Genomic DNA, 27,602 nt, shown 5'->3' on the forward strand with positions numbered 1-27,602 from the left:
CCGGTGCTGATCCATGGGTGATTGGGCAGAGGGGACGCCCTGGTGTAAGTGTGACTACAGGCTTGCTTTGCTCCGGAGCACCTATGATGCAAAGGTTTTGTCTAATTTGTGTTGCCGAGCAGTAACAGCAAGTAGATGCTATAAATCTTGTTATCCTTAGCCTGCAGAGTGTGTGCAGTTACTTTGCGTCAGGAGTGGAATCAGGGAGTAAGATTCTTACTCCTGAAGAAGAGCCATGGGGATGGGCTTGAAACATGTCGCCAATTGGAAGGGTAGATAAATATATCCAACACTTTCTGCTTTCTCCCCTTTTTGTAACTATACTGCCCGGAGCACGGATTAAAATATCACTTACCTACCAGGCAGGTATTTTTAAACCTCCAAGAACACCCCACTCACTTCTATTCTTTTCATCATTTAGAGCACACTGCTTAGTGCTCCCTCGTAACTCGCAGGTCGCAGCACGCCCTGTTCTGCACCGAAACGGGAGGTACCCTATGATGAAGCATGCCACCACGGGGTAACCCTGGTAGGTGAGGGATATATAGAAAAACCAAGAGTGTACCCTCTCCTGTGGAGGGTTAACACACAGAGCACAGACAGGCTCTTGTTTTTGAAGGTAATGTAATTGGTACTCATATAAGGCACTCCAATGGCTTTGGGCCAAGTTTGTGCTATAAAACAACTACAAAAAATCCTGCTTGTCACCATTACTGCTATCTATATAGCACACTCTGCTTTTTCAAACCACCCTTGACACAGAATGGGGGAGCAGAACACACCAGTTTTATGTTTTACATTCCATACCATGCTTAGTAAATACACGTGGAGTCTGTCTGTGGATGCTGTGATGGGAGCCATAGGGTGAAGAGCTGAATGTGGGGGCGGAACACGTATGTTTGTGCTTACACGGTGCCCGTCCCTAAATAATACACAATCCTTAGGAGCAGAGGTGGACTGAGCCAAGGGGAAGCTGCCAAACCCATGAACAGCCCTGGTCTCAAAGCCGCCATAACAGAGGGAACAGCCAATCCCATGCCATACACAACTGAAGCCCTGCGGGCATTGCAGACCCACCGGCTCAACAGTAGAACATTGAGAGGTTTGAGTGACCTGTCCTGTCAAGCTGTCCATCACATGTCGCTGTCTGAGCTCCAACCCAACCCATCTCAAAGAAGTGCCTATTAGACAGCTGGGAGACTTGAGCCATTCACATACCACCACCGCCACCCTACTGCTAACACCATTCCACCACCACCATACTACCCCACCACCACCACCACCATCACCTCACACCCAACAACTACCCCACCACCATCCTACCCCCACCACACTCCTACCGCCAACCTACCACCACCCTACTACCAACAGCATACCACCACCAGCACCTTACTACCCTACCACCACCACCACCGCACACCCAACAACCACCCCACCACCATCCTACCACCATCAACCTACCACCACCTCCTGTCTAAACCCACACTCACACTACCACCCAGTTACCACCATAACCACCTCCACCTGAACACCACCCTACCTCCCACCTACCCTAATCCCCGTGGGCTGATGCGTTGGTCCTCTATCAAGGGCAGCATTATAGCTTTGCCAGTTATTACCCCACAATGATGACCTTCCTTGGGGGGCATACTCAGACCCCCAGGAAGGGTATGGACAGGTCATGGGGCTCTTGACAGGTTGTTACATGTGTCCAGGCCCGAGCAATCTAAGGTGTAGTGGATCCGGAAACCTTCTCTGCGTGGACCTGATGGCACTCTGCTTCCATGGGATGCCAGCTGTGCCATAGCCACTGAGGGCAGCCTTTTTATATTCTTGCAGGACAATCCCAAGCTGGGGTCATTAGCCTTGGAGAAAGGCTTGGATGCAACGTAGAGCTTGTTGGATGGTGGCTTTGTGAGCGACCACCGTGTAGTCGGCCAACCACTTGCAGGACAGGGCAGCCATCTCTGAAGAACCGTTCTCCCAGGGTTTGGATGGCACATGGCCGAGGACAGGCGCTGAGCACAGTCAGCAGAGGCCAGGGTCACGGTCCCCAAGGGGGCAGAAGTGTATTTGTGAGGGTTTGTGGGACCAAAGAAGGTTCAACATCTGTTTCCCATTCAGGGCAAGAACCGCCCTGGCTGCCTCAACATAGGGCGGTAGAGGTGGCGTAAACATTACGGATTATCTTTCTGCCTTATACCCCTTTATTACTGGAGGTGGGACTGTCCGGCCAAGTGCTACAAGACTGTGTGAGACTTCTGTGTCCTTCAGATTGTCCAGGGGTTCACCGGCTGGTAAAGCTGCACCCTAAATCCCCACAGAGGGACCCGTTCATTATCTGGTTAAATACCCCCGTTGCAATATTCCTCATTTTAAGACCAGACCCAGGGGCCACACAGGTAGATTGATTTTTAAAGGATTGGGGTAAAGGGCCAAACTGTGTGTTCCATCCATTTGTGTCCATCCGTCATGTCGCAGATAAGACGCGGAGTGGATTCTGGTTGTTTACTTTGGAAGACTCCAGCTTGGTGCTCATGAGTTCTGGACATGGAGGCCAACCCCATGAAAGCCTTACCGATGTTCAAATCCTTCCACTCAGTGTTTTCGGTAGGTCGCACTCTGGTGGCGGATAAACCAGTATCAGAACACACGAGTGTCGGCACATTTTTAAAAGGAATCAGATTGTCAGGAGGCTTCATATGGGTTTGAAGTTTGAGAGAAGAAGCAGACCTAATGGAAGCATCGAATGCAATGAGAGGGGTTCTTCTTGACCTTCATGCAAGAAAAGCCACTGATGGGAGGGTGAGGGGACCATTGTCCTGGACATGATAGTTAATGGTTGACTTTAATTCACTGCATGTGGGTCATGCTTTTATGCGTGTTTTGGTTTGCCTGTGATCCAGCGCTGCAACTAAAATACTTTATAAATGATGTCACAATCCACTATCACACTTACCAATCAAATACCAGGCCCATAAGACACAATAGAGCAGCTGAATCATGAGGTGATTGGATCGAATATGTATGTTTTTTTAAACTATAAACTATCTACAATAAACAAGACCAGCTTGTCATTTTGAAAAGTTTATTTTTAAAATTCATTATTGAATAATCTTTATTAACTCTCTTTATTAAAATCAAGCATTTAGTTTTATTAATTCAATTGAATGTATTAACATTGGCACAATGTAAGCTGTCAAATCAGATTTGATCAAAATAATGAACTAAAGAAAACAGAAATCATTTTCTCTAAGTTAGTTTTCTGACCTGAAAGGGAAACAAATAATAAACAGTTGAATGCTTACAATCAATCCCAAGGCAATCGGACAGCACTTCTCCCCTCTGGAACAGACAGCCCCAAACCCTTCAAGAGAACCAATTTTATATCATTTTTGCTCTCAAATTTAACTAAATGTTATTTTTTAGAAAAGTTCAGCACTGTGATTGGTTGATGGCTGTCAGGCCACCACAGCTACCAGTCCAGAGAATAAACGCGTCACCATGCCATTGTCCATTGACATAGAGTGACATCAGCTTCCGAACTTTGCAACTTTAAAAGTTGCCAATCTGACTTCCACCAAAAGCTCGGCAGAAATATGCCTGTCACTTCCTCGGCATTGTAAAAGAAAATCCAGAGCAGTCCATGAAAACAAGTTCCATTGTTAGAGCCTCTTTTTTTTTCAAAAGTCAGAGCCACAAGAAGTAAGTTCAACAAACTCCGCATGGAAAGATTCCAAACGTGTACACTTGGCTCCAGCTTCTGCTCAGTTCAGGCCGACCAACTTTTCTCCAAAAGCAAAGACTAGGCCTCATCTCACTCTTGAGCTAATATTTAAACAAACACAAAAAGAGTGATTAATTCAGGTAAAGCAAACCCTTCTGTACCACCCAATCCCTTGCTAATTATTAATTAACCCACTAATAAAAAGACATTTAGCAAAAGCAAACATTTAAAGCAGAACATAAAATATCTACTATTCTTCATGTAATCCAGCTTTATGTTTCTGAAAGAATAAAAGATAATTAAATGATACACAGACAGACAAACACAACATAGGCATACATGGAAGCACATATAAAAAGGCACATGCCATGAATGATCAGCCGCATATTAATAGTGACAAAGACAATAGGACAGACATAACAAACAAGACAATATTAATCATGTGTTACAAAACAAACTTGCAAATGCAACAAGAGCACATGTAATTAGTTTCCCGCGTGTATATGTGTGGTGCAAACTTAATCTAGGTTGTGTTAATTAAACAAATCATGCAACAGCTCATTAATTGATTAGTTCATGTTATGGGGAATTGAATCCACGAGTCAGAATAAAATATTTTCTGAAGCCTGCTTACCTGTTTATGTTTGATGGAAATGGGAATTAGGTTTAAAGACTTAGGGGCATATTTACAAGGACGGAGTTAAAATTATCGCCGCTTTAGCGGTAGTTTTCTGCTGCTAAAACGGCGATAATTTTAACGCCGTCCTTGTAAATATGCCCCGTGGGGGCTTATTTACAAGCCCCCTGCGCCACTTTTGCGTCATTTTTTACATGGGAAAAGAGACGCAAAAGTGGCGCAAGGGGCCTGTAAATAAGCCCCTTCATGTTTGCCTTCGTTTTCTGAGTAAAATTGCAACTTTCCCTGATTCTAGGTAGGAAATTTGACATTTCTAAGTTAATTTGTATTTAATTGGAGGAAGTTGTAACGTTGAGAAGATAAATAAACCGCATTTCCTGGTTAAAAGAAGTGGGAATGTTATCCTAATGATGAGTGGGATATGCAGGAGGGTGTGTCTCATATTCCACCCTGCTGCAACCCTCCTCATTGTTACAAGAACATCCTTGCTTCAATTCAAGTTAATGAGGAAAACAGCTGCCGTGTTTCTTCTGTAATTATGTGTAAATGTGGAAGGTTTGAAACTCAGACGCCTCCCTCCCCCCTCCCAGCCCCTGCAGCTCTCTGACCCGCCCCATCATGGCGGCCGCTTGGTCCCGCCCGCGCCCAGGGGTCAGCTCTCTAGTGGTTCTCGGGCCTCTGCCTGGCGTCAGGCAGCGCCGGCCTCTCTATGGCCGCGCTCGAGCCTCGGGGCGGGACTTCCGGGTCCGAAGGGCGTCTCGAGGCAGAGCAACTACCGGAGGCGAGAGAGGGCCAGGCTGGAGGTACAGAGGGGGGTACAGGGGGGTACAGGGGGAGGTACAGGAGGGATCAGAGGGAAGAGGAGGCTGGAGGTACAGGAGGGAGGTGGAAGTACAGGAGGAGAGTGCAGGTAAAGGAGGGACCAGAGGGTACAGGAGGCAAATGAGGTACAGAGGAGGGGGAGGTACAGGAGCATACATACTTGGGGGGAGAGGGAGGAGGAGACTGGAGGTTGGGAGAGACTGCAGGTAAAGGAGGTACAGGAGGTACACTACAGGAGCTGCAGGAGGGGGAGATACAAGAGGGGTATACAGGAGGTAGAGTACAGGAGGTGCAGAGGGCACTGAGGGTACAGGAGGGGGGTACAGGAGGGGTGTACAGGAGGTGCAGAGGGCACTGAGGGTACAGGAGGTGCAGGAGGGGGAGGTACAGGAGGGGGTACAGGAGCTGCAGAAGGGGGAGGTACAGGAGGGGGTACAGGAGGTAGAGTACAGGAGGTGCAGAGGGCACTGAGGGCACAGGAGGTGCAGGAGGGGGGGTACAGGAGGTAGAGTACAGGAGGTGCAGAGGACACTGGGGGTACAGGAGGGGAGTACAGGAGGTGCAGAGGGCACGGAGGGTACAGGAGGTACAGTACAGAAGGTGCAGGAGGGGGGTACAGGAGGGGGAGGCACAGGAGCTGCAGAAGGGGGAGGTACAGGAGGGGGTACATGAGGTGCAGGAGGGGGAGGTACAGGAGGGGGTACATGAGGTAGAGTCCAGGAGGGGGAGGTACAGGAGGGGGTACAGGAGGTAGAGTACAGGAGGTGCAGAGGGCACTGAGGGTACAGTACAGGAGGTGCAGGAGGGGGTACAGGAGGTACAGTACAGGAGGGGGAGGTCCAGGAGGTACAGTACAGGAGGGGCAGATGGCACTGGAGGTACAGGAGGGGGGTGAGTCTGCAGGTAAAGGAGGTACAGAAGGGACCAGAGGGCACTGGAGAGGGAGGTGCAGAGGAAGAGGGAGGAGGAGACTGCAGGTACAGGAAGGAGGAGAAGAGGCAGCACCTGTGGGTGGAGACCCAGGTACAGGAAGGTACTGGTGGGGAGGGAGAGAAGGGGAAGGCCGTACAGGGGAATGGGGGAGGGAGTCGGTAACTACTGTTACTTGAACATGAATTACCTTGAAAAACACAAGACGTTTGGCAAAACAGGAACAGTTTGTTCCATTAAAATAGGGGCTGGGAGAACAGTTACAGGCACAGGGTCTGAGGCCTGTCTCAGTTTGCAATGCATCTGTGGCCGCCTTTTATACAGGTCATCGTAGGCAAAACATGTTTGTGGCTAACCTTGTATGGTCAGGAATGCAAGTTGCTGCCTTTGGAGTAGTGAAGTAATTGTCTAATGGATAATCTAGGTGCGCCTCGACCTTGCGTGGTCACAATGTGGCCAGTGGGTAACGTGTCCAGATGTCCGGCCTGGGGAGTCCGTGATCACTGCGTGTGCAGTGCCCTGATTGGATATATGTTCCTAACTCATATGGCATCTGACTTTTTGGCATTTTAGGAGCGCACGTGTGTGGCCATGTGTGCTTTATTGGAGCTAATATCCCTTGACCATTATAATGTCACTTTGCCTGTCTGTGGAATTGATCTAAGGTTACCTGTCCGTGCGTTTGTGTGCTGGCTACGTGCTGTCCCATCTGTGACTTATCAATCAATGACCTCCTGACTGTATTGTTGAGTTGATGTGAAGTTCACAACGGGCGGTTTTGTTAACGACTTAATTTCGTTCTCATACATGATTGTATCTTTTTCCATATTAGCATTGACTTTTTCCGTATTAACACCATCCCCAGTAGACATTGGGGGTAGGCCTCCTCATTGTGGCTGCCAAGGCAGGGGTTTCTTTACCCACACATTTAGGGTATGCCTTAATGATGTTAATGAGTGTACTTGATTGATTGCAGGGCTCTTCAGTAAACGTCTGTGCGTTATGGGTGCTTGGTAAAAGGTGCTCCCGTACACCTCTACTGTGGGGGCTCTTGGCTGGTGGGAGAGGGATGACGTGTTTTGGAAGATGAATCTCTTGCATTGTAAGGGAGGCAGTAATTGACTCGAGTTTTGCTCCTTTACCGCCTTAAAGGGCTGAAGTTGTTCTACAGCTGGGTCTGCTGCCTGAATGCAGGTTTCTGGATACCCAGGGGGTGCTCATAGAAGGTTGTGTAAATATTTAATTTCTGTGTAGAAGATGGAGCTTTTAGCACAAGGTTTTCACCCCAAGAAGCTGGCCCAATGTTAGACCCCCATAGGGCTGAAATGTCAGTCAGTCAAACACTTTATTCGATTGATTAAAATCATAAAAGGCACACGTTTCATACAATAAATTATACAATCAAGCAATCATAATATACACCAACGAAATTTAAAAACACAATTCATAAAAACACTCAATAAAAAATCAGTCAGGATTACAAGAGCTAGGGCGAAGCTTTGATCTACGTCACACAGCTGCCACCAGAAAACTAGCCACACGAAACATAATGCGGGTACTGCTTAAGATCTGTAGATATATCAAGCAGGTCTAACTTGTGAAAAGCCGGCTTCTTTCAGAATTGGAAGCAGATATTTTTTCAGACTATCAAAGTAAAACCTGCAAAACATAATAAAATGCAGTGTGTCTTGGTGAGAGAAATTATCGCAATTGCACGGCCTGCTACATTCTGGTTTGCCCCAGGTTGGGTAAAAGCCTAGGGAGTAGTGGATCAGGTTGAATCTGAATCTTATCAATAGAAATCTATGATATGGTTTGGAAACAATTCTTAAATAAGGTTCCAGCGAGGGGAAGAAAGAAGCATAAAATGCGCTCTAACCCAGGGTTTTGTAAGTTCCCTCTCCTCACGATCCAGTTTTGCCCTGTCTAAAAAATGGTGCTTAATCCACAATACATTCTCCTTCGTAATGTCGGTCGGAGATGTAAAAAGCTCGGGACGCCCTAGACGAGAGAACGTCGCTCTAACGTACTCAAGCCAGGGTATTCTTTTGGTATTATCCAAAGCTAAGATGTCACTAAGGATCGACTGGTTGAGTGTGATTTCCTGGTTTTAACCAGTTTTCGCCCAGCACATCAGTGGGGCCATCTTCAATTTATCTGTAATATAACCCAGGCCAAACTCCGAGTGAATAGAAAAAGTGGGAGTGGATTGGGGAACTGAAAGCAAATGTCTCAGAAACCTGTTTTCTACTACTTGGATCTTGTCCTGGGCGACATAACCCCACAGTGAAGCACCATACGTAGCGATGGCCAAACATTTCGAGTTATAAACTCTCAGCAGGGCTTCCATCGGTCGAGACCCCAATCTTTTTGCAAAGCTCTTCAGCGCTGAGGTGGACCTCGCAACCGAGTTACATTTGAGCTTGATTTGGGGGCCCCAAGTACCTTTCTCGTCGAAGAGGACCCCTAGATAACAGAAGACATTAACTCCCGAGACCTCTTCTCCATTACAAAAGAAAGACTTGGATTTAAGTTTTTTACAGTGTTTCCCCCCTACCATATAATGCGATTTCTTGATGTTCACCTTAAGAGCTAATGTGTCCATAAAAACACCAAAAGCGTCCAGCAATCTCTGAAGCCCCACACCAGTGCGGGCCAGCAGGACGGCATCGTCCGCGTATAGGAGGACCGGTATAACAGATTCTCCTACACGCGGCACGTCCACTCTCAAGTTCCCCAGGGACTTTTCCAGGCCATTAATATAGATGGTAAAGAGGAGGGGGGCCAGGATGCAACCTTGCCTCACCCCCCTCTCTGACCTAAAGTGCTACATGCATCTCCCTTCCTGAGTGACCCTCACTGAGGCAGAAAGGTCCTGATGTAGGGCCGCTAAAAAACTTACTAAAGAAGGGTCAATGCCTATTTCCAGCAGAATAAGCCATAGCTTGGCCCGATTAAGCAAATCGAAGGCCGAGGACAGGTCCATAAAATCCATAAAAAGAGACTCGTCCTTCGCCACTGTATATTTGCTAATTAGAAGCTGGAGATTTAGACACTGATCAAGGGTGCCCCTCTTCTCTCTTCTCTCTAAACCCATATTGCAAGTTAGATAAGACACCACGACTATCTAAGACTTCCCTGAGTTTGTGGAGTAGCACCCTGCCCAAGATCTTCACTGCAGAGTCTAATAGGGAAATGGGTCTATAGCAGGAGGGATCCCTCCGCTGGCCCTTTTTAAAAATTGGTATAATGACTGCAGTAGCCCACGAGGCAGGAAACCTATTGCTGCACGCGGCATTAAAAACATTTGTTAAAATCCTTGCCCACAATTTTGGAGAAGAGCCATATAAATCCGCCGGCACCCCATCGGGGCCCGGAGCCTTGTTTTTAGAGGATACATTTATAGCTCTCTCCACGTCCACTGTGTCAAAAATTAGGAGGGGTAGCGACTGCGACTCGGGAAGAGTTCTAGTTGAGGGACATGAACCAGCAGAACCATACATATTACTAAAATGGTGAAACCACTGTTCGTCGGGGATGACACAATCCAAATCTGTACCATCCATACCCGAAAAAAATGGGTGGTTGATTGTTGTCCAGAACTTCCCACTATCTCGGAGGACGTCAATTGAGAGGAGATTATCCCAAGCTTCCATTTTTATTTCCTTTTTACGTCTGGCGCTAGCTTCTTTATAGGCCCCTCTCAACTCTGCAATTACCACCTTATCCCTGGGACTTCTTTTCAGAGCTTGAAACAAAGCCCTATTGGCCTAGAGCAACTACCATCGAACCATCTTACATGGTGACTACATCTGCGGGTGTTGGTGGTAGTCGGGTCCTTAGAGATCTGCGTACAGATTACCTCAAAGGCACTGACTACCTCAGCTGTGGGCGAGTTATTATTGAGGCAAATGGCCAAAGGCCCGTCAATTTTCACCCAAAGATCCTCCATGAAGGTTGCAGGAACCACCTTTGCCCACTTGAGCCTACGACCTTGGTCTTTCGTGGACAAGTGAGGATCTCTCTGGTGAAGATAATGCTCAGGGCCCATACCCTCGCCCACATCCAGCTACAAGTACACCGGATTATGGTCACTAAAAGAAGACAAAACAACTTTATATGCGCTAGCCCTGAGTAGGGCCCCAGAGGACATAAAAATGTAATCAATCACTGTCCCAGGACAAGTGCCTTTATGAGTAGCAACCCTCTCCCCTGCCTCGGGCTGAAATGAGTTTTCTGAAAGGCTGTGCTGGGTCTCCGGCACATGACTGCAGCTCTTTCTGCTTGGCACACATCTGAAGTTATGAGAGTTGCAGCTGTGTGTCCCATCTACCCCCACACAGTGGTAGGAGTTGAGTTTGTCGCTCTGCGCTCTCCTTTGCTGTGTTGCTGCTGTTCTCCAGCTTCCCCAGCAGATGTGTATGGTTTTTGTCACTGATTTCTTCATTTCAAATCCTATCCCATAGAAGCCACTCCTTGCCTGGCCCTGTTATGTCACCAAGAGTGGGTTCCAGGGCAGCCCTCACTTTCTTCATTTTGCTGGTTGTCCATCTGCGAGCCTGGAATGTTGTTGCCCAGCGCCTTGCAGTGCACAGAGAGAGGATTTTAGTGGGTTAACATAACTCCAATCTCAGAAGTCGTGTCCCCCCCCCCATCCTCCGAGATATTACAGATGCCCTAAATGACCCTGCCCTGAACAGTGAGTCCACCCTCCTGCACACGCCTCTGCTGTGGACTCCCAGGTAATGACATAAACTGAAAATACATTATTTAGTGGATTGGCTTTGGCTCGAGTGATGTCTTATTAATTCATAAAGCTCAAGAACATTAGGGCTCCTGTACCCAGCCTGAATGGTGCTATCCTTTGATAGATGAGAGGCTGTGTACACCAGCAGGGGTTGCTGCATATTTCAATATCAAGCGCTTGTAGCCGGGTTTCCATCCGAGTACTAGTTTACAACTAGTACGTCAAGGCTGGTGCAATTGGGACAATTGGCAACCGCTGCTCTTTTGACTTTGAAGTTTACAGTTACACAGCATGTACAAAAATAGCTTTTAAACCGCTCAATTGGTGTGGACTGAGGTTCTTGAAGCTGTGGACGTGAAAGGTTCGCCCAACGAGTTGCAAACAAAAATTCTTCTGATGTTCGCACCACAGGGTTTTCTTTCTAAAGTATAATGTCAGAATGCAAGGGAAAACCCCCCTGTCTGCCTGCCGAGATATTTTTGAAGTTAGTGTGACGAATAGCGTGCTATTAATTGCGACTGGCTTTGGTTTGATTGGCCATATCTCCGCCCCTTCGTGCACCGATCCAAGTGGAAGAGGTACCTTGTCGGTATGTGGAGGAGAAGATCCGCAATAATCCATAATGACTAAGGGACCATTGCTTTCACTTTTAACTACTCCTTTGATATCCATTGTTTAATAACTTTTTAACTCGATGTATTTATATTTTAATACTGTGCTTGTACATATTTTATTGCACTTTTTGGTCTTTGACCGAAATAAAGTCATCAAAGTGAAAGTGAAGTGAAGAGGTACCACTGGAAGGAAGACAATTTCTGCTTTCCAGTTGGGATCTCTCCCTGGAGTTTCTGTGCTTGGGGACCACAGCTGGACCCCAAGCGAGGATGTACCCATTGGATACCCAAGGGTTCGGAGATTGGGGACTACACCTCCCATCCCAATAGCCGACCTTTGGCAGGTATTAGACTTGTCCCTTTAAAAATGTTCTATTCTGATACATATTAATTGCATGACCACTTCACATTCACGTCTTTGGGGGCAGTGACCTCTGCGCATCCCACCCTGATGAAAGCCCAGGACCATTGAATAGGCCAATAGCAAGGTCTGAAACATATTGGTGTTTGGTTTAGGGTCCAAGGACCATCCTATCCATAGTCAGTTTTTAACCTAACCTTCCCTCCCTCTCCATCAATAAAGGACACTTTAGGAGCGGGAGACAATTTTTATATTATCGATACCCAATGTCTTCATAAGTGCTCCCTGAAAACACGGGCGACCCCACCCTGACCTTTAGGAGTCGGGTGAGCCCGATGATGAAGCATGACACCACTAGAGTGAGTGAGGGCTATAATAAGAAAGGGTCTCCCTCCCTTTCCACCCTTGAGACAAAGGGAGCCAACATAACTAGGGATCTTTCGACTCGATTCGGTGTTTTTCTGCACCAAATATACTCCCTCCTTGACATGTTGTTTCTTTCCCCTCGCCTTCTTGTCATAAGGGACCATCCTAGTTCTAGGAAGGAAATCTATTCACTACACCAAATATCTATTCACTACACCAAATAATCCCTTCCCACCTCCCCAGTGAGGACCTCTCTACCCTTTCGAGACCCCACCAGGGCCCGAACTTTGTGATACGGACTCCTAGACCCACAAGGGAAGCAAAGATACCCTTAGCGTGGCGCTTCACAAGTTACCGAAAGATAAACTAAGATTTAGAATAGTTTAAAAAAAAAATTCAACCTTTGTATGTAAGATATGAAGGTCTATATGTGCTCTGTAAAAATGTCAGATGTGTATGCTTGCACAAGGATTTAAATGGAGAAGTGTGGCTCACTGGTTAGAGGAGGCAGACCTGGTAGCAGAGGTCAGCCCGGGACCAGGGTTCAATTGCCGGCTCGGCGGGGCCTTGAGTCCTAAAATGTCCATGGACTCGACAATTCTCGCTCCGGTGCCTACTCGATTCACAGGTTCACACTCTGCGACTCTGGGCAATAGCTTGCTTAATCTCCACAACAGCCCCTCGCGGCGGGATGCCTGGCTTTCACCTTGCGGATACCCTGCCGGGATTATCTCACAGGGGAATACCAGGACGGGTTCCCTAAGCAAGCGCTTAGAAACCGCTCGGTGATTTGCGCTATATAAATTCCTGTACATTTACATTTACATAATGCAAACTAAGACGTAATAAAAGATAAGGTTTTAAAGTTATGTCTTGCACTTAACCTGGAGTTGTTTGACATGGGCACCTAATTCACAGAGCTCTTTTTTCTGGATTGTAACTTGTGGACAACACAAACTGCAAACGAGTAATTAAACCACTGAGATGCATCACTTGAAATAGAACTATAGTACCTATCCATTTGAGGCTGTACACTGCAGCAGGCACCTCCGCCCTCTGAGCTATTGCATGAGTTAAACTTATGATCCAAGATTGCTCACAGCTCGCTAGCACGTGCAGTAACTAATCATTATTTTACCACTATTGTACTCTGAGACTTGCTGGAAATGTATAGTTCTCTGCTGAGGGTGCCTCAGTCTCCTCCTCAAAAAGGAGGCTTTACAGTTCTGGTGAGTGTCCGCGGTGAGCCGTTGGGGTAGAGAGGTCGAGGCGAGGTATTGAGGAGGAGGGGTCATGAGGTAGTTTCAAAGTCCTAGGGGAGGCACGACTAGTGCTGGAAAAGTTTGCTTTGTGGTGCCGACCCAGGGGTTGAGAGTTCGCAGATAAGGAAGAGGTAGGAAGTGGTTGTGCGATGACTGAAAGGCTGCCCGTTGGGGTAGCGCTGATGGGTGGCCGCCTGGTGGAGGAGAGTGCGTCACGTAATTGTGTTCGGGAAGGCGCGGTTGAGGTAGAGATTTTAGGAGACTTTTGAATTTTAGAAAGGAGGGGGTGGTTCTGATTTTGACTGGGATGGCATTCCAGATTTTCGGGGCGTTGCCTGCAAAAGAGTGGGCAGCAGTCTTTTGTTTACGTGTTTTTAAGGGACTGAGTAGGAGAGAGTTGGAACTCCTGAGGCTTCTCGCTTGTCCGGCTTTCTTGAGCTTGGGGGCTAAGTATTCTGGTTTCCCTGTGTGCAGGGCTTTGTGTGTGAGGCAGGCAGTTCTGTAACTGGCCCGCATTTCGACTGGGAGCCACTTTAGATCTCTGAGTGCAGGAGAAATGTGGTCAAATTTCTTGATTCCGGTGACCATTCTGGCTGCAGCATTGAGGGTAGTTTTAAGCGGGGCTAGGTGAGAGTGAGCCGTTCACTCTCCCATTCATTTGTGTCTCCTGTTTGGTTGATGCCTGCCAGGGTTATTCTCAGACCCTATGCTTGTACACCTCACCCCTACTATTTCAGTCTGACTTTTAGAGCCTGAAGCGGCACCTCCCACGAATGGCAGCTATTGGGCACATCCAGCCCTGGGTGACTTCACCCCGCTCTCCCATCTGCTTCCCTGTGCACATGGCTTCCTTGCAGTGTGTAAGCTGACCTGGTATTTGTACTCTGCCAGGCCTTATGTTTCTGTAAGCCCCTGTGTGTCCAGGGTATCACAATCTACAGTATGCTGAAGCTTCTAAGAATATCCGAGGCGGCTGCCAAGTTCAGCTGGCACAGTAGTGCCCACACCCTGGCCAGTACTGTCTCCAGAATGAGCTGCCTCCAGTGACAGGGGCGCTGCTCTCGTGTCCTGGCTGCGGGCTCTGGTTAGGGGCACACCGGCTCCAGTACCCCTTCATTTCCTTCTCATCGATGGCTGATTGAAGCGACTGTGGGATCCAGTCCATTCCCAACTCCATTTTGTGCAGATCTGGTTTCCTTCTTGTGGCCTGGCTGTGATCTCATTGGGCGGCAGTTCACTCACTGGCTTGGGGTTACTTTCTTGGCTTCGTGGTCTAATTTCATCTGCACTCAATCACAGGTTAGTTCATTACAGCTTGGAGAGTGCCTTGAGTGCACTTTAAAAAAAAAAATTGTGACTTTAGAATTGGGCTTAAAAACATTCAGCGAGTTTCTGTTATTATTAGGCGTGTATATAGCGCAACATAGAAGTTTTGTACCCATACCCGATGCTTGTACATTTATATACACAATATTTGTGCATTTATATACCCGATCCCTGTGCATTTATTTAGCGGTTAGAAAAAAGAGTTGATTAAAAGCCTGCCGTTTGGGCTACCAGGTTGAGATAAAAATAAATTGTCCTGAGCTTTACCATTGATTTTAGTTTTCACTTACTTTTGTTACACACCTGGGGCTGTATTATGCAAAGGGCCCCAATGGCGTTTCTACAGGAACTTGTATCCCATACTGGGTCAATGGCGTTTCTACAGGAACTTGTATCCCATACTGGGTCAATGGCGTTTCTACAGGAACTTGTATCTCATACTGGGTCAATGGCGTTTCTACAGGAGCTTGTATCCCATACTGGGTCAATGGCGTTTCTACAGGAACTTGTATCCCATACTGGGTCAATGGCGTTTCTACAGGAGCTTGTATCTCATACTGGGTCAATGGCGTTTCTACAGGAGCTTGTATCTCATACTGGGTCAATGGCGTTTCTACAGGAGCTTGTATCCCATACTGGGTCAATGGTGTTTCTACAGGAACTTGTATCCCATACTGGGTCAATGGCGTTTCTACAGGAACTTGTATCCCATACTGGGTCAATGGCGTTTCTACAGGAACTTGTATCCCATATTGGGTCAATGGCGTTTCTACAGGAACTTGTATCCCATACTGAGTCAATGGCGTTTCTACAGGAACTTGTATCCCATACTGGGTCAATGGCGTTTCTACAGGAACTTGTATCCCATACTGGGTCAATGGCGTTTCTACAGGAGCTTGTATCTCATACTGGGTCAATGGCGTTTCTACAGGAACTTGTATCCCATACTGGGTCAATGGCGTTTCTACAGGAACTTGTATCCCATACTGGGTCAAAGGCGTTTCTACAGGAACTTGTATCTCATACTGGGTCAATGGCGTTTCTACAGGAACTTGTATCCCATACTGGGTCAATGGCGTTTCTACAGGAGCTTGTATCTCATACTGGGTCAATGGCGTTTCTACAGGAACTTGTATCTCATACTGGGTCAATGGTGTTTCTACAGGAACTTGTATCCCATATTGGGTCAATGGCGTTTCTACAGGAGCTTGTATCTCATACTGGGTCAATGGCGTTTTTACAGGAACTTGTATCCCATACTGGGTCAATGGCGTTTCTACAGTAACTTGTATCCCATACTGGGTCAATGGCGTTTCTACAGGAACTTGTATCCCATACTGGGTCAATGGCGTTTCTACAGGAACTTGTATCCCATACTGGGTCAATGGCGTTTCTACAGGAACTTGTATGTCATACTGGGTCAATGGCGTTTCTACAGGAACTTGTATCCCATACTGGGTCAATGGCGTTTCTACAGGAACTTGTATCCCATACTGGGTCAATGGCGTTTCTACAGGAACTTGTATCCCATACTGGGTCAATGGCGTTTCTACAGGAACTTGTATCCCATACTGGGTCAATGGCGTTTCTACAGGAACTTGTATCCCATACTGGGTCAATGGCGTTTCTACAGGAACTTGTATCCCATACTGGGTCAATGGCGTTTCTACAGGAACTTGTATCTCATACTGGGTCAATGGCGTTTCTACAGGAGCTTGTATCTCATACTGGGTCAATGGCGTTTCTACAGGAGCTTGTATCTCATACTGGGTCAATGGCGTTTCTACAGGAACTTGTATCCCATACTGGGTCAATGGCGTTTCTACAGGAACTTGTATCTCATACTGGGTCAATGGCGTTTCTACAGGAACTTGTATCCCATACTGGGTCAATGGCGTTTCTACAGGAACTTGTATCCCATACTGGGTCAATGGCGTTTCTACAGGAACTTGTATCCCATACTGGGTCAATGGCGTTTCTACAGGAACTTGTATCCCATACTGGGTCAATGGCGTTTCTACAGGAACTTGTATCCCATACTGGGTCAATGGCGTTTCTACAGGAGCTTGTATCCCATACTGGGTCAATGGCGTTTCTACAGGAGCTTGTATCCCATACTGGGTCAATGGCGTTTCTACAGGAACTTGTATCTCATACTGGGTCAATGGCGTTTCTACAGGAACTTGTATCCCATACTGGGTCAATGGCGTTTCTACAGGAACTTGTATCCCATACTGGGTCAATGGCGTTTCTACAGGAACTTGTATCCCATACTGGGTCAATGGCGTTTCTACAGGAGCTTGTATCCCATACTGGGTCAATGGCGTTTCTACAGGAGCTTGTATCTCATACTGGGTCAATGGCGTTTCTACAGGAGCTTGTATCTCATACTCGGTCAATGGCGTTTCTACAGGGACTTGTATCCCATACTGGGTCAATCGCGTTTCTACAGGAGCTTGTATCCTAATCTGGGTCAATGGCGTTTCTACAGGAGCTTGTATCCCATACTGGGTCAATGGCGTTTCTACAGGAACTTGTATCTCATACTGGGTCAATGGCGTTTCTACAGGAACTTGTATCTCATACTGGGTCAATGGCGTTTCTACAGGAACTTGTATCCCATACTGGGTCAATGGCGTTTCTACAGGAACTTGTATCTCATACTGGGTCAATGGCGTTTCTACAGGAACTTGTATCCCATACTGGGTCAATGGCGTTTCTACAGGAACTTGTATCCCATACTGGGTCAATGGCGTTTCTACAGGAACTTGTATCCCATACTGGGTCAATGGCGTTTCTACAGGAACTTGTATCCCATACTGGGTCAATGGCGTTTCTACAGGAACTTGTATCCCATACTGGGTCAATGGCGTTTCTACAGGAACTTGTATCTCATACTGGGTCAATGGCGTTTCTACAGGAACTTGTATCCCATACTGGGTCAATGGCGTTTCTACAGGAACTTGTATCCCATACTGGGTCAATGGCGTTTCTACAGGAACTTGTATCCCATACTGGGTCAATGGCGTTTCTACAGGAACTTGTATCTCATACTGGGTCAATGGCGTTTCTACAGGAGCTTGTATCCCATACTGGGTCAATGGCGTTTCTACAGGAACTTGTATCCCATACTGGGTCAATGGCGTTTCTACAGGAACTTGTATCCCATACTGGGTCAATGGCGTTTCTACAGGAACTTGTATCCCATACTGGGTCAATGGCGTTTCTACAGGAACTTGTATCTTATACTGGGTCAATGGCGTTTCTACAGGAGCTTGTATCCCATACTGGGTCAATGGCGTTTCTACAGGAGCTTGTATCTCATACTGGGTCAATGGCGTTTCTACAGGAACTTGTATCTCATACTGGGTCAATGGCCTTTCTACAGGAGCTTGTATCCCATACTGGGTCAATGGCCTTTCTACCGGAGCTTGTATCTCATACTGGGTCAATGGCGTTTCTACAGGAGCTTGTATCTCATACTGGGTCAATGGCCTTTCTACAGGAACTTGTATCCCATACTGGGTCAATGGCGTTTCTACAGGAACTTGTATCCCATACTGGGTCAATGGCGTTTCTACAGAAACTTGTATCCCATACTGGGTCAATGGCGTTTCTACAGGAGCTTGTATCTCTACTGGGTCAATGGCGTTTCTACAGGAACTTGTATCCCATACTGGGTCAATGGCGTTTCTACAGGAACTTGTATCCCATACTGGGTCAATGGCGTTTCTACAGGGACTTGTATTCCATACTGGGTCAATGGCGTTTCTACAGGAACTTGTATCCCATACTGGGTCAATGGCGTTTCTACAGGAACTTGTATCTCATACTGGGTCAATGGCGTTTCTACAGGAACTTGTATCTCATACTGGGTCAATGGCGTTTCTACAGGAACTTGTATCCCATACTGGGTCAATGGCGTTTCTACAGGAACTTGTATCTCATACTGGGTCAATGGCGTTTCTACAGGAACTTGTATCCCATACTGGGTCAATGGCGTTTCTACAGGAACTTGTATCTCATACTGGGTCAATGGCGTTTCTACAGGAGCTTGTATCCCATACTGGGTCAATGGCGTTTCTACAGGAACTTGTATCCCATACTGGGTCAATGGCGTTTCTACAGGAACTTGTATCTCATACTGGGTCAATGGCGTTTCTACAGGAACTTGTATCCCATACTGGGTCAATGGCGTTTCTACAGGAACTTGTATCTCATACTGGGTCAATGGCGTTTCTACAGGAGCTTGTATCCCATACTGGGTCAATGGCGTTTCTACAGGAACTTGTATCCCATACTGGGTCAATGGCGTTTCTACAGGAGCTTGTATCCCATACTGGGTCAATGGCGTTTCTACAGGAACTTGTTTGTATTTACGGTACCCTGACATTGGGGCACCCACCTTTTCTAACATTCTAGTGTCCCCCCATTTCCTACCCTTGCATGGTCCCTCCTTCTCTACCATTTTGCCGTCCTCCCTTCTATAGCATTGATTTGCACACGGTTGCTTTGTCTACCCCCTTCCCGGCAGTTAGATTGTCAATCAGTATTTATAGAGTGCAGCCAATCACCCCTTGGGGGGTATCCAGGCGCTGAGGTCTCGAGGGTCTCTAGTCAAAGAGCCGGGTCTGAGTCCTTCCTGAAGTCCGTCGGTGGGGGGGGCTGTTCATAGGTGGAGCGGGAGGTCAATCGAGGACGTGGTGACGAGGTAGGAGAATGAGCTACCGCTGCTGTGGCTCCGGCGAATACGTGGGAAGGGAGAGCGGGTGGGGGAGGCTAAGCCCAGTTGTCTGGCGAACCTGTGGAAGTTCAGGCGGTGGTTGAGGTAGACTGGAACCTGGTGATGGAGGGCTTTGTAGGCGTGCACGAGGATCTTGAACTGGCATCTCTTCTGGACGGGGAGCCAGTCGAGGTTCTTGAGGTTGTGTGATGTGGGTCTGTTTGTGGAGGTTGAGGATGAGTCTGGCAGCTGTATTCTGTATGATCTGGAGTCCCTTCAGAAGTTAGGTAGTGGTACTGGTGTAAAGTGCGTTTCTAAAGTCCAGCTGGCTGGTGACGAGGGCTTGTGTGATCATTTTCCTGGTGTTGATTGGGAGCCATCTGCAGATCTTGCTAAGCATACGGAGGGTGTGAAAGGAGGTGGAGGAGACGGCGTTGATGATTCGAGGTTGCGTCCCGTGGTCTACGGGTGCGGGTCCGAGCTCCAGGGGCCACCAGGTGTCATCTCACAGTGAAGTATTCTTCCGGAAGATCTGTCTTGTCAGTATTGTGATTTAGGCAGTTGGCCCTCGTCCACGACAAAGGACTCCTGCAGCGTTCTCTGTCACAACTGAATGTGACCTCAGACTGGTATTCCAGGTCCGTTGAGGATGCGAATTATTGGATGCTGAATCGCAGGGTCGTTATGGTTCTGTATAGATGAGGTCTGTGTGAGACCGAGCTCTTTGCTGTGCTCAACGACAGAACAATTCAGCTGGAGATCACATCCCAGAGTGAGTGCAGTGGATGTTTTTCTTCAGAATTGCAAGGGTTCTCAGAGGTTTAGGCCCAGGTGAGGTGTCGGGCAGCGTATCTGGTTTTGGTGACTTCCATCTGGAGGTTGCCGACCTGGTTCCCAGCGCTGCTGGAGCAGCCATGGGACTTGCCAGTTACCCTGCCACAATTTCAGCACATCTTGACAGATTACCAAGAGGCGCATCACCTGATGGTTTTCACAGGTTCTCTGAATCTGGTGGCTCTGCTGAGGGTGACCCGGAAGGGAAACTCTTGCAGTGGTGAAGTGTGTGCGAGCCACCTGCTACCATCTTGGAGACCGTCTCATCTGTGGAAGGAGCCCCATAATGGATTATCTTATGTACCCTAGTGCCCACCGGCTGCCTACAACGGGTCCATCACCAAGGGATTGAAGCAAGCCACTTAGGATGTGGAACAAGCATCAGCAGTTTGTAGGAGGACATTCCTGGGCATTTAACCAGTTCTGAAACCCTATTGCTAATCCTCATGTAGCTCGTTTCAGTTGACTTGATCCGCAAATTACAATAACTTTGGACAGGAAAGTAGGGCCAGGTTTGGGCAAATAGTTCATTGAGGTCTTTAGATTCTGCAGTTTCTTCTTCCTCCCTCCCTCTTCTTCCGTCCCTCCCTTCCTCTCCATCTCTCCCTCCCTCTTTCCCTCTCCCTCATGACCTGAATGAGAGGACTTCAAAATGTTATTTCGGCGTAGCCGAACGGAGTGGGATAATTACATCATCATTTCAGGAATAGAGCCTGAGGAATAATTTGAACCAGTGGGTTGATCTGATTGGAGGACTGATGCAAGCTCGTCGATGGGCAAGTGCTTTTTGCTTTGTGGGCAGATTGGGATGGTGACAGAGGTCACTCTGAGGATTTTGAATTTAGTAAGTTCATCACATGCAGCCTGTTGATCGTTGAAGGAGGTTGGAGGAGGTCAGGTGGTGGTTTCTTATCCACATTAAAAAGTATTTTGGGTAATTTGTTTGTCCGTTTCACAATTGGGGAAAGTTGGTTGGACTTTAAGATATTTGTCTTGTAAGATTTGCTGCCAGAATAAAAAGCCATGAGACGAGAAGCAGAAGAGATCAAATGTTCTCGCTGTGGCTTTCATACATTTGAGCACTTCATTAAGATCTGGAGTACACCATTTGGAAGATCTATATGCTTTAGTTTTCTTGGGGTGATATGTTTGTTGCAAGCAGATTCATGTTGGAGGGGGGGGGGGGCGCGTCTCTGGGGGGCTTGGGGGAGCCAGGGGCAATCACTGTCACTAGTAGAACTCAACATTTTTTGTGTTTTGTATCAGCGCGGGGTGTACTTTTTAGTTGAACATGTGTTGATTTTTATGTAAAAGAGATCCCTTCTAAATGAGTAGGTTGATCACAGGACTGACTGAAATTGTTTACATTATGAAGAGAGACAAGCTGTGGATGTGGAGAGCCTGGCAGAGGATACAGTTCTACTGACTCAAAATATCTTTAGAGGAGATTTGAAGTGTTCTGAGGATTGCTCCACCCAGGAGAATGTTAGATGATACCCACTCCTAGGGACAAAAAGGTGAATTTCTGAGCAACAGGGGCTCAAAAAAAGTAGTAAGAGATCAGATCTTGCTGGGTGTTGGATCGATCAGTCTCTTCTCCTCTTTGTACTTGTAATGGTGGAACGATCCGTCTGATGGTGTCAGAGAAGGACCACCGGGTCCCCGCAGAAGGTGTGTGCCTGTCAGAGCCCACCTGTCTGAACGATCCATCTCTTGTCCTCTTTATACATATGTATGAGACCAACTGTCTGAATTCACATGAGTAAGGTCTCCTCTCCTCCCTGCTCCCATAATAAATGTTTTTCATGGCCCGTCGCGAGGGTCAGAGCTCTATAAATGTGACTTGATGCTTGTAGCTATAAGAAGCGCTACTTCTTCATTTTGGTGTAGGGAGCAGGGGATAGGTTAGGGATATGGTACAACTTCTAGAAACCGAGTTTTAGCAGCAGATATTCAGAATTAAAGCACTCTATCGGGTTGAAGCTGCTCAGGAGAAGTAGAGCATGGAAGACTACAGGAGGGTGAATGAGGGAACAATCCTGCGTTGGCGTAGGATGTCAAGGGACCGTGCCGGGGGTCTCAGAGGCAAGAACACAGGATGCCATAGTGGGGGAGGAGCCCAAGAAGTAAAAGGTCTTGATGTAATATGAGGGTAAGATGGAACGGATAAGAGGTGACCATAGACTGCGGGACAGGCGCAGGAGTAACAGACCAGGATAGCTTGCTGCTCGCAAGTGGGGCCAAGTGAGAGGACCTCATGGAAAGCTGAAGGAGAAACTCTGCGATGGGAGGAAGGGGATACAGACCTGGATGTGCTCATGTGAGACTGGAGAGGGAGCTTGTTAGAGGATTATGGGATCCTTTTGTCAATTGAATATATAGGCTCAGGAGTGGAGTGACCCAGTAAAGGTTGGGGGTCGCAGGTGGAAGAGATCCTCATAGGAGAAAGGAGTGTGTGCTTCCATGTGGAAAGAAAGTCCTATTATGAGAGGAGAGTGGAAGCCTGAGAGCGAGAGGGAGGGAGGGCACATGAGCAATAGGCATCCTTAGGAGTAGGAAGTCACTAGAAGGAACTGAAGGAGGGGAAACACATGTGACTGTGGAAGGAGGCTCAGCAGGAAGAGGTTACAATCAGAAACTGGAAGAGGGAGCCTCGCAGGAATAGACCCAGTATGAGGGTTTAGGCCTGACTCACCTGTCCCAATGCCCAAACCATCATCACCTGTCCCATACACCACTCCTCACCACCTGTCCCTGTACCGCATCCCACGTGCCACCACATGTCCCCTTCCCCCATGACTCTCTTCCTGTCCCTGTATGCCACTCCTGTCCTCCTATCCCACTCTTCTCTGCCTGTGCCTTTATCTCACATGTCCCCTTCCACCATGACTCGCCTGTCCCTGTACCTCACCAACTTCCCTCAATCTGACTCCTCTCCTTCTGTTCCACTCCCCCACATGTCCCCTTCCCCACTGGAGTCAAGCTATCCTGGCTGATGAGGGCTGAAACCCCGAAACCGGTCCTTGGATGCTTGATTCCGGTCCAGGGAGGACCTGGCTTGGCAGTTTGGGATGGACTGTTCCCATGGGGCACAGGGTCAAGAATGATTTGCATATGGCTGTGTTCAAACTGGAAAGGCATGGTGAGCAAAATAATATGGATTTAGTTCCAGATCTCTGTACTGGGGTGCATGTATGGGGACCTTATATGGTGTGCTGGTGGTTGGCACATGTGTGCACTGATTGGTGGTTGTATCTGGTGTTTTTATTGGGTTAGGGTTAATGTCCTCATTGGTTAGGTATTTGAGGGTTTTGATTGGTTGCTCGGTCTGTGATTAAATCATTGCAGGGTTGGGACTAGGGCTAGGGTTCGGATTTCTATAGGAAGTATGGACTAGGGCTTCCTATGTTATTGGTTGTTGGGAGTAGGGTGGTACTAGGGCTAGGGTTAGACCTTTAATTGGAAGTAGCTATTTAGTGCTTCTGGTGTGATTGGTTGTTGGACCAGTTGTGGGACTAAGAGTAGGGTTAGGCTTTCTATTGGAAGTAGGGACTAGGGCTACCTGTACCATTGGCTGCTTGGACTTGGGTTGGGGCTAGTGGTAGGGCTAAGGCCTTTATTGGACGTAGAGATCAGGGTGTTTGAACTGATTGGGTGCTTGAACTATTGTTAAGATTGGCTGCAAGGTCCTGGTCTCCTATTGGTTCTAGATGTTAGGGCTAGTGTTGTGATTGGATAGTGTTAGGACTAGGGTTCCCATTGGCTGAAGGGGTCACCTGATTACTAGGGCTATCTAGCATTCAGAAAGCAACTTAAAACGTGGATATTTGACAAGTAATCCTCCTCCCCTCCCTAAGCGCCTTGAGACCCTCTGGGTATGAAGTGCGCTATATAAATTTTTATGACTTGACTTGACTGACTAAAAGGCCAGGCTTAGGGCGTCTCAGCCCGGGCGTCGAGGCTAAGGGTGGAGAGGACAAGGGTAGTTGCATGTTTGGGCCTGTTAAGGGTGGAGAGGACAAGGGTAGTTGCCTGTTTGGGCCTGTTAGAGACTGGTCGGGACTAGGGCCAGAAATACTGCCTTTTTCTCATTTAAAAAAAAAAATATTAATCATTCACTCTTTTATCTCTCCACTATCCTTTTTCTATCAAAATTAACAGACTAACGTGTTCACTTCTCAAATTCCATATTCCATATTCAACTATACTAATATACTGCCCAAATAACTGAATAACATATCTACTACTCAAATTACTTCATATTTATACTATACTAATTTTCAACACTAATCCTTTATGGGTTCCGGAGTGGCGTGCTACTCGCCAGAAAAGTGCTTCAACACCCATCAGGGGTAACAAGTGCTATATGAATGCAAATCTTTCTTCCCCTTTTATCCAACCGCTATCCTTCTCACTCTAAGTAACAGACTGAAATCCACCACTGAAATTACCTCCTATTTCACCATATTAATTCACCACTAATCCTTTATAGGCTCCCTAAATAGCATGCGTCGACAAGCGAGCGATCAATAAATACTAACCTTTGTCCTACTCTATCCTTCTGCAATCATTCCAAATCCAGATAACTGACTAACCCATCCACCACTTAAAATGTACTTGCATGTTTCACTATACTAATTCAACACTAATCCTCTGTGGGTCCTGGAGTAGCGTGCTACCCGCCGAAAAAGCGCTTCGACGCCTCGTCAGGGGTAGTAAGCGCTATATAAATGCAATTACAATACAATACAATACATTGTTCTGCATTCTGTCCATCAATTGTTGTTTTTGCATTTGTCACCCCGAGTGGGACGGGTATACTCAGACGTGAGTCCCAGGCTCTCCACACCACTGGAGTCAAGCTATCCTGGCTGAAGACGGCTGATAGCCAGAAACCGGTCCTTGGATGCTTGATTCCGGCCCAGGAAAGACCTGGCTTGGCAGTTCCGTCTGGACTGTTCCCATGAGGCACAGGGTCAAGGCTGATTTGCATATGACTGGGTCCAAACTGGAATTGCATGGTGAGCAAAAAAACGATGGATTTAAGCCCAGATCTCTGTACTGGGGTGAATGTATGACATTGTTCTGCATTCTGGCCATCAATTGTTCTTTTTGTATTTGTGTGTCTCTCCAGCACAGGGGCTGTAGAGCTTTATCAAAGCTGTTGGATTAAAATATACCAGTGTTTATTCTGACAACAAGTTACCAAGTACAACCAGCGTTGTGATGATAGCGTAATTACTGATGATTGTGTTTCCCACATTGTCTTACAGGACAAATATTACGATGACCATACAATAGATCGAACGGGGCGAAGAAAAGTACAATGTATGTTAGTAAGCTGACGTGCGGTGTTCAAGAGTTAGGACTAAAGATCTTCATTTTGGGAACACGGAATATATTAAAACAGGGAGGGAATTTGAAGATCGGGTGAAACAAATAGTGATCTGGGCCCCAACATCTCCTGCAGTTGCCTAGAGTAAATACATAGTACAAGCTCTGTAACTGGGAGATTCCTGAAGTAGCCCGGTCTGAAATGGATGATTCAAACTGATACTTGGATGAAGTTGACACTGGGGGCAGAACCCTCTGTTAGTGATAGATGTCATAATCCAAGCTTTCTGTCCAAGGTAGCAGGTATAATGTTACGCAGTAAATCGAGTGGAGCATGCAGTACAGTCAATTCATCTGAGAATATTTTGAAAAACCACTGTAATTATGTAATAACTCGATTGGTCCTGGTAGTATTCATACATATATTACATTAGCATATGTAGATAGTTACAAAAAAATTGGAATCATAATGTGTCATATAAAGTTGTTTTAAGTCAGAGTTATGACATATCCAAATATACTTTGGGGGCCCTATTCGGAAGTGTTATGAATTTATGACCCAATTTCAGCGCTTTCATGGTCTCTTTTGCCAGGTTACTGGCAGTACACAGGCATACATGTACTCATTTGAAATGGGTTTACATCTAATAATCAGAAATAGTGACCTGTGTTTTCAATACTGTAACACAGCAGCAGTGCACTAATATTACTGAAAATAACCTCTGTGACACTTTTCCATTCTCAGATGTGAGGTTCTGTTTGAACTAAAAGAAACTTTTTAAATGGATGTTGCATTAACCTAAACATGTCTCTGCATAATGTCTTTAATAGGCACTTCAACATCACCCACATATAGATTAAATAGATTAAAGCAAAACAGTATCTAAAACGATCTGTTTAAGAGTTATTCAAGGTCATCAGGTTGGGACTCTCTACAGAACATAACTGGCTCTATCAGGGGCCCCCTGAAATGCAGGGGCCCTCGGCCAGAGCCCACTTTGTCCATCACTGGTCTGGTGCGTTGTACGTGAAGGGAAGTAAAACCAGAGTGAGTTTTTAGGCATCATCTTTGTACTCTAGTAAAGACTGTTCATTCTTCGACTCGCTGAATCGTAACGAGCGAAGATCTTGTGCTCGGAGGCATCCAGGTTGGCTGGTTATGACCCGGTGGAAGCTAGGGAAGTTGGGACGTTGTTTCTGCTCTTTCTTCATGTAGGATCTGGTATTTAGATGTTATTGCATATGTGAAATATGCAATAACATTAGTCATTAGAAGATAGAGAATAAAATGAATTCAGATATAATCCTTAGTGATTGAGAAGAGGGGACGTGAAACAGATGTACAGAGTTCTGCATCTTTATTCAGACCCTTTGAATAATCCAACGACTTTCCTTTTCCTGGTAAAACTCTGTTTACTCCTCTTCTGGAGTTTGTACTTGTCCTGTACGTTGTATGTGTATATGTGATCAAGGCCTCTAGGGGCTGAAACGCATCATGGCGGAATGCACTAAATAAAATACTGCACGAAGGAAAATTGGCGTCCGTTTCCGTTTCTGGCTCTATGGTTATGGAGTGGTGAAGTTTCGGTTCTTTGGTATATATGTATGTATGTATATGAGTATATAGTATTTCTACAGCACAAACCTAACCTCAAAGGCAGCGGAGCACTGTACATGATCAAAGACGAGCCTAAAGTCTGCAAGTGACCGGGACGATCGATGGGTTGTGAACAGTTCATGCTCTTGTGATGGAGGGTTCTTTACAGTGGGCCATCTTCAAGTCTTTCCTAAATCCGAGCAGCGTTGGGGCTGTTCTCGTTCAGGGAGGTTGCTCCAGGTCCTGGGTGGGTACATAAAAAAGGTCAGCTGACCTTTTTTCTTCTTTTTTACACTTCTTAGTCTGGAGTCTGATGGAGTCC

At 46.8% G+C, this 27,602-nt stretch overlaps 1 protein-coding gene across 2 annotated transcripts in view; it reads left to right on the forward strand.

The window, feature by feature from the left end:
* The first annotated feature begins 5,089 nt into the window (after positions 1 to 5,089).
* The window catches only part of KLHDC3 (kelch domain containing 3), a 249,559-nt gene continuing 227,046 nt past the window's right edge, over positions 5,090 to 27,602 (forward strand). For both annotated transcript variants that reach the window (XM_086925829.1, XM_086925830.1), the window contains exon 1: positions 5,090 to 5,167. The gene's annotated coding sequence lies outside the window, so the exon portion shown is untranslated. The remainder of the gene's footprint in view (positions 5,168 to 27,602) is intronic.

The sequence above is a fragment of the Lissotriton vulgaris genome, chromosome 6 (genome assembly GCF_964263255.1).
Source record: "Lissotriton vulgaris chromosome 6, aLisVul1.2, whole genome shotgun sequence".
NCBI lineage: Eukaryota > Metazoa > Chordata > Amphibia > Caudata > Salamandridae > Lissotriton > Lissotriton vulgaris.